This window comes from Molossus molossus, unplaced genomic scaffold (genome assembly GCF_014108415.1).
Source record: "Molossus molossus isolate mMolMol1 unplaced genomic scaffold, mMolMol1.p scaffold_m16_p_4, whole genome shotgun sequence".
Lineage (NCBI taxonomy): Eukaryota > Metazoa > Chordata > Mammalia > Chiroptera > Molossidae > Molossus > Molossus molossus.
This window is the reverse complement of record NW_023425377.1, coordinates 73,066,442-73,074,620: the sequence shown is the minus strand read 5'-3', so window position 1 is coordinate 73,074,620 and position 8,179 is coordinate 73,066,442. Positions and strand designations below refer to the sequence as shown.

The 8,179-nt window shown below is 44.1% G+C and overlaps 1 pseudogene; it reads right to left on the bottom strand.

Moving 5' to 3' along the window:
- Nucleotides 1-6,192: 6,192 nt before the first annotated feature.
- LOC118643864 lies at nt 6,193-7,187 on the bottom strand (annotated as a pseudogene).
- Nucleotides 7,188-8,179: the final 992 nt, after the last annotated feature.

Sequence of the window (8,179 nt, the reverse complement as noted above, 5' to 3'; positions counted from 1 at the left end):
ATTGCCAGTCCTGGGAAGAGCTAGGCTGGGGTGTCAAGGTCGTGGATTTGAGACTTTGCTTCCCACACACTGGAAAAACTCAGGAGAAAATGGGTACCCTGGGGACAAAGGAGGGACTGGGAACCCCACATCCCCTCCAACGCATAAAACCCTCAGAATGAGCCACAATTGTACCCTCACACCCCCCATGACACTCCCGGAGGTCACCGCACCAACTGGGGTGACGCGGGCCTGCGGGTGCAGAGCTGCCCAGAGAAACTCCGGGCCCGGCCCAAGTCGCCACGCGCAGTGATGGGACAGGATGCCCGGAGTCGCGGCTGCCAGCCCAGCCTCTACACCGACAGCTGGAGGGGGCCGAGGTCCGGGCTGCGCTCCTGGGGGACGCAGACTCCAGAGGGAGGCCAGGTCCCGCCACCAGACTCTCGACCCGTCCTAGGACGCCCGGTTCTGCACACCAACCATTTCTCGGCTTCTGGAATGCCCAGGCGTCGTCCGGCGGCTCCCGGGCCGGCACAGTCACACCCGGACTGACGCTGCAGCACAGGCACTGGGCTCGGTTAAGCGCAGGTGAAACCCACGCCCCGGCGTGGCCAGGAGCACCCACGCGGTTTGCTGAGCGTCGCCCCACCTACCTGCCCCGCTGTGCTCCTGATTGTACAGTTCTCAAGAACACGCCTCCCTTATTCCTGAGTGACGAGCAGAGGAACAAGTCAGATGGCTGAGCAGGACCAGCTTCCGCTCTGGGGCGGGAACACGTCTCCACCAGGGTCGTATTGTTTGTTTGTTTTTTAACTCAAAACTTGTTCCAGGCCCATAAGGGGTAGTGGTGTCTTACGGTAGCTCTTTCCGAACGTGGACCCAGTGTGCGCTGGAAGTTCCAGACTCAGTTTCCAGATACAGGGACGCCTTGTCCTGAGCAAGAGGGGCGGCCAGGCCAGGCCAGGCCAGACTGGGACCAGAGGGTCTGAGGTTCATTCTGGGTTAGGGATTGCCATAGGCGGCGAGGCCACTCATGGAGCTGTGTTTACAAACCCATTTAAAAATGACCTCATCATATGTAATAAATAGTCAGGCTTCATTGTGATCTTTGCTTAGAGTGTTGAAGCTTTCACCCATCACTTCCCCACCTCCACACATGTGGTACTTAAGCTAAAGAAGCCCATGTCAACCCAAGGTATGGTTCTGGTAGAAAGTTTGAAACCCAGCCCTCCTTGGACACAGGGACTCTTCTCTAGCCAACTCTAACCTGAGATGTGTTCAATAAACTTTCAGGTTTACATTTCACACAAGAAGGAAATAGATGTTTTTGAGGTTTTGTAAATGACTATGATATCCTCGAGACAATTGAATTTCTATTTTCGTTAATATTAGAAAAAAACAAAGTTAAATAAATGTGGTTTGTATCTGAAAACTTTTAATATCCTTAACACATTGGTTCGAAACTCCTAATGCATTTATTTATTTGAATAACTTTATTTGAGATATAATACATGTATCATACAAAGAACCCCTTTAATGGGTACAATTCATTGGTTTTTAGTATATTCAAAAGTAGCGAATCATCACAATTTATGAACATTTTTGTTGCCTCAAAAAGAAACCCCTGTGTCCTTTAACTTCACTTCTCAGTATCTTTCCATCTACTTCCTCCAAGCCACAATCCTAGGCCCCCTCTAATCTACTTTCTAACTCTTTAGATTTCCCTAATCTGGGTTTACATGTGAATGGAATCATAACTTGTCTCTGTAAAAGACTTCTGTCACTTAGCATAATTTTCTCAATATCCACATAGAATGTACGGATACTTAATTTTTAAAAAATCATTTTTAATCCTCACCCGAGGATATTTTTCCATTTTTTGTACAGATAGAGTGGGAGGGAGAGAGAGGAAGGGAGAGAGAGTGAGAAACATCGACGTGAAGGGACACGAGTGGCTGCCACCCGCACGACCAACCAGGGCCGGGGACAAACTGCAATCGAAGTACGTGCCCTTAGCGGGAACCAAACCCGGGTCTCTCCGGACTGCAGGCCGACGCTCTAACCGCTGAGCCAAACTGGCCAGGGCTAAAAAATCATTTTTAATTTTTTAATTTCAGTTGACACACAATATTATATTAGTTTCAGGTGTACACCCCAGTAATTAGACATTATATAACTTACTAAATGATCATCCCGATAAATCTAGTACCCATCTGACACCATGCATTGTTGTTAGAATATTATTGACTATATTCCCTATGCTGTATTTTACATTCCCATGACTATTCTGTTACTACCAATTTGTACTTCCTTTTTTTCCCCTCAAATCTTTGTTAGATGTAAAATGTATTACAGATGTTCTACATTTTTCCCCCATTGACCCCCTCCTCCCCACTCCCGCCCTCCTCCCACCTTTTCCCACACTATTGTCTGTGTCCATTGGTTATGCATATAAGTTCTTTGGTTTATCTCTTCCCACCCCCCCCAACCCCTTTCCCTTTGAGGTTTGTCAGTCTAGCAATGAATTTGTACTTCTTAATCTCTTCACCTTTTTCACCCATTCCCCCAACCCCCCTCCCAACTGGCAACCAACAAAATGTTCTCTGTATCTATGAGAATGTTTCTGTTCTACCTGTTCATTTTGTTTGTAGATTCCATTGTTGATAGATATGTATTCATTGCCATTTTGTTTGTTCATACATTTTATCTTTTTCTTCAAAAAGACCCTTCATCATTTCATATAATAACGGTTTGGTAGCGATGAACTCCTTTAACTTTTTCTTGTCTGGGAAAGTTTTTATATGTCCATCAATTCTAAATGACAGCTTTGCAAGGATAGAGTAATTTTGGTTGCAGGTTCTTGGTTTTCATCACTCTGAATATTTCTTGCCACTCCATTCTGGCCTGCAAAGTTTCTTTTGAGAAATCAGCTGACAACCTAATGGGAACTCCCTTGTAGGTAACTAGCTGCCTTTCTCTTGCTGCTTTTAAGATTCTCTCTTTGTCTTGAACCTTTTGCATTTTGATGATGATGTGTCTTGGTGTGGGCCTCTTGGGGTTCATCTTGTTTGGGACTCTCTGTGCTTCCTGGACTTGTATGTCTGTTTCCTTCACCAAGTTAGGAAAGTTTTCTGCCATTATTGTTTCAAACAGGTTTTCGATTTCTTGTTCTCTCTCTTCTCCTTCCGGCACCCCTAAGATGCAAATGTTGGCATGCTTGAAGTTGTCCCAGAGGCTCCTTACACTATCCTCATTTTTTGGGGATTCTTTTTTCTTTTTGCTGTTCTGATTGGGCATTTTTTGCTTCCTTATATTCCAAATCGATGGTTTGCTCCTTGGATTTACATACTCTATTACTGAAGCTGTGTAAATTATTCTTTATTTCAGTTAATGCCTCCTTCAATTCTAACTGTGTATCCATGATTTCTAACTGGTCCTTTTTTATGCTCTTGAGGCCCTCCCTAAGTTCACTGAGGTTCTCACTAAGTTCATTGAACATCCTTATAAGCAGTATTTTGAACTCAGTATCTGTTAGGTTGCTTATCTCCCTTTCACTTAGTTCTTTTCTTGGGGTTTTGTTCTGTTCTTTCATTTGGGACCTGTTTCTTTGTCTCCTCATTTTGGCTGCCTCCCTGTGTTTGTTTCAGTGTATTACTTAATGAGAGGTATGGGGCTCGCTGAGACCCGATGCTCCTCGTTTTAAAGAATTTAGGAAAAACCTGAAGCAGGAGCCAAGACTGGCCAATCCTATGGTTAAGCAAGTGGCAACAGCTTGGGTTGGCTTGAAAGTTGTGTGGGGTGGGGCGGGGCCTCAGGGAGTCAGCAGAGCGGGGCTACCAGTGTGAGCCAGGTTGCTGGAGTCCCAGATATGGAGACTGTCTGCCGCCCCAGGGAAGGGCTCACCAAAGGAACAAAGGCCTCTTACAACACGTTTGTCCCCGAGGAAGCCCCCTCTCCAGCCCTCGCTCCAGTGCCAAACAGCTCAGTTCTCACTTGAATGTCTCTGGTGCCCCTCGAGCTGCCTCCCTTCCAAGCTTAGAGGGAGAGAGTCCAATAAGTCCGTGCGTGGGCCCTTTAGGGAGCTGCCTGGGGCTCCAGCCTCTTCAGCTTCCCTGAGCCTCAGTTTCTGCTGGTTTTTCCAGCCAGAAGTTATGGGGACGTCTCTTCCTGAAACTGGAACCCTGAGCGGGGCACCTGGTGTGGGACGGGGACCCCTCAGTCCTCAGGAAGGACCTTCCCAGCAGCGGGAGCCTCCTGATTTTTATCCGCCACACGTGGGTGGGGGACCAGCCCCTCGAACCGCCGCCGCCCCTCCTACCAGTCTGGATGTGGCTGCTGATTTAATTCCGTAGTTGTAGGACTTCCATTCAGCTTGATTTCAGGCAGTTTTGAATGATGGTTGTTCTGTAGTTTAGTTGTAACTTTGATGTGGTTGTGGGAGGATGCGATACTGCGTTTACCTACGCCACCATCTTGACCGGAAGTCCAATTTGTACTTCTTAATCCCTTCACCTGTTTCACCCATTCACCACAAAACCCCTCCCATTTGGCAAATGTCAAAATGTCTCTGTATCTGTGAGTCTTTTTCTGTTGTTTATTCATTTATTTTGTTTTTTAGATTCACTTATTGATGGATATGTATATATTGCCATTGTATTGTTCATATATATATACTTTTTTATCCTCACCCGAGGACATTTTTCCATTTTTTGTTCAGGTAGAGTGGGAGGGAGAGAGAGGGAGAGAGAGAGAGAAACATCGATGTGAAAGGGACACATCAAGTGGCTGCCACCCGCACGACCAACCAGGGCCGGAGACAAATTGCAACCGAGGTACGTGCCCTTAGCGGGAACCGAACCCGGGTCTCTCTGGACCACAGGCCAATGCTCTAACTGCTGAGCCAAACCGGCCAGGGCGTATTGTTCATATTTTTAAAAAAATATTTTATTTTTATTTTTTCTGTCAATTTAATGTAAGACTGAAACAGACTGCTACAACAGTATTTGAGATTCCAGAGAATTGCATGCTTTTGCTATTGAAGACCTTTGTTGAAGCATTTGAATTTACCTCTTAAGAAATGAATAAAGAGATTTCAAGAATTTTTGTCAGCACACAGTCATTCACAACAACCTTCTAGATACTTATTTTTTTTCTACCTTTTCCTAAAAAAGGTAACATTCACCAGAACTCTACCACCACAGAAGAATTCAAAGCTCTTAAACTCAAAGTAATCGAAACCCACAGGTTAGTATAATTAGTAGTTCAAAGTTTGGTTTAAATGTTTGAAGAACATGCCCTGCCTATGTGGCTCAGTGGTTGAGTGTTGCCCCATGCACCAAGAGATTGCTGGTTTCATTCCCGGTCAGGGCACATGCCCAGATTGTGGGCCAAACCCCCAGTGGGGGGGTGTGCAGGAGGCAGCCAACTGATGTTCTCTCTCAATGATGTTTCTATCTCTCTTTCCCTTTCTCTCTCTCTAAAAATAAAGGGAAAATAAAAGTGAAGAATAGCAAATACCAAATATATTATTGTTTTTATAAGGTTATGACTCAGGAACAAAAACCACATTGAAATTTTATATACTCAGGGTCTACTGGTATAAAGCCTTCCTTCTTCTTCTTTTTTTTTTTTTATCCTCACCTGAGGACATTTTTACCTTTATCTTCAGATAGAGTGGGAGTAAGAGAGGGAGGAAGAGAGAGACAGAAACATCGATGTGAGAGAGACACATCGAGTGGCTGCCACCCACATGACCCCAACTGGGGCTGGGGACAAACTGCAACTGAAGTACATGCTCTTAGCGGAAACTGAACCTGAGGACTCTCTGGTCCACGGGCTGACACTCTAACCGTTGAGCCAAACAGATCAGGGATAAATCCTTTATTCTTAATGCTTCTCATGACGACAGGTTTTAGAAATTAAGTAATACATTTTCAGCATTCTACAGTAATCATCACTTTCAAAAACTGTAATAAACATCTGCATGTTACACTAACACAATTTTCTACATAAGTATTTTGTCATATTATCAACTCTTAGTTTCATTAAATGATGAAATACAAAAAGCTATACAAAACAAACACTGCAGAATTTTTTAATATTCCCTTTCCGCAGTTGTTAGCTGGTAGCACTTTTTTTTTTTTTTTAAAGAGAAAGCAATGAAAAATCAGAAATTTTGTATCCAATGTTTGACTTCAACTTTTTACTTTCTTATCATCTTCTGGTATCATCATATCCTGATGCTGTTCTGGAATAGTTGCCTGAACCTCCACGAAGCAGAGAGTAAGCACAACTATTCCCTGTGCTGGAGTATGAAGGATAACATGGGTGGCACCATGAGTCTGAAAAGGGTGTTGCTGCTCTATTGCTGTCAAACAAACATCCTAATATTCCTCCAGTTCCCAAGCCAGTACAGAAACCTGGTCCTGAGTTTTTATATCCTTGTTGTCCTGTGAAAGCATGCCCAAACCAGACGTTGTACCATGTGCTCCTTGAACCTTAGCTCAAAGCCTGAGGGAGGGGGTCCTGCTGATTTGGTGAATCTCTGATAACGGTGAGAATATGGAGGATACTCAGAATATGGTGGAGGAAAATCTTGACCACCACCAAGGAACAACCTATAAACTCCAAAGGCAATAGCAATTAACACCATGATGGTAATCAGTCCACTGATGCCACTGGAATTATTTTTATAATAATCAGAGAAGGAGTTAAAGCCATGTTTTTTTTCCCCAGATTCTCTCAATTCCTCCAGGCCAATTTCTGTGTAATCTAAGGTATACTCCAAGCCACAGGAACCTGTTAGTACATACTTGTCTTCAGAGGATTCATAGTCTTTGCAGTTCACCACAGTTTTTCCAAATTTGTATGCTATATCTAAATGTCTTACCTTCTCACTGTACATCATAACCATCTCAGCCTTTGTTCTGGACTGTATAACTTTTGGGGTATAAGAATCACATCCAGCTGTGCCTCCAACACATTTCAACTGTGAAATCGGATTCAGCCTACGGGAGGTGGTATAGGTCATAGTGGAGGGTAACAGCTTTTATATTCCGCAACAATACTCTGTCAGGGTGGGTCCAGCCCAGGGCTGGGCCTGCGATCAGAAGCAAAAGGAGGCCAAAAAGAGGGCAGCATCTGTCTGCTCGGGGACCACTGGCTGCGGCTATGGCACTGGGCAAAGATGGCCCATGGCTGCCAGGCATTTGCGGACCAGAACTGGGCTGTAGAAATGCGCCAGCAGCTGCACTGCCTCGCCAAAAACTCCAGCTATGGAGAAGAGATGGTCTCTGTCCACAGAGCTGCAGTAGCTATGAATGTCTATATGCACCGGTCTCACATCACTCTATTTTATTTTATCTAATATTGTTCCTATTTTTTATCTTTTTTTCTTCTTCTTCTTCTTCATAAAGAAGACCCTTTAACCTTTCATGTAATACTGGTTTGGTGGTGATGAACTCTATTCGCTTTATCTTGTCTGGGAAGATCTTTATATGTCCTTTGATTCTAAATGATAACTTTGCTATCTTAGTTGTAGGTCCTTGCTTTTCATCATTATTATTATTTTTTAAATCCTCATCCCAGGATATTTTTCCATCTATCTTCAGACAGAATGGGGGGGGGGGAGTGGGGGAGAGAAACATGTTGTGAAAGAGACACATCAATTGGTTGCCTCCTACATGACCCCAACCAGGCCAGGGACAAACCACAACAGAGATACCTGCCGTTGACTGGAATCAAACCCATGACTCATTAGTTTACTGGACAAGGCTCTAACTGCTAAGCCAAACCTGCCAGGGTGTTGCTTTTCATCATTTGAATATTTTCTTGCCAATCCCTTCTGGTTTGCAAAGTTTCTGTTGAGAAGTCAGTTGACAGTCTTATGGGAGCTCCCTTGTAGGTAACTAGCTGCTTTTCTATTGATGATCTTTTTTTAAACCATCTAATGGACTGGCAATTAATAGGTATCGAATGATAAGGCAGTTGTTGGTAGGACTTTGCTAATCCAAATTTTCTTTATAAAAACATCTCTTTATTGAAAATATTACAGACGTCCCTCCTTTTTCTTCCCCTATTGACATCCCCCCCCACCCCTGCCTTCACTGCATTGTTGTCAATGTTCATTGGTTATGCCCGTATGCATATAAGTTCTTTAGATTTTCTCTTTCCACCCTCTAACACCCTTCTCTCAGAGGTT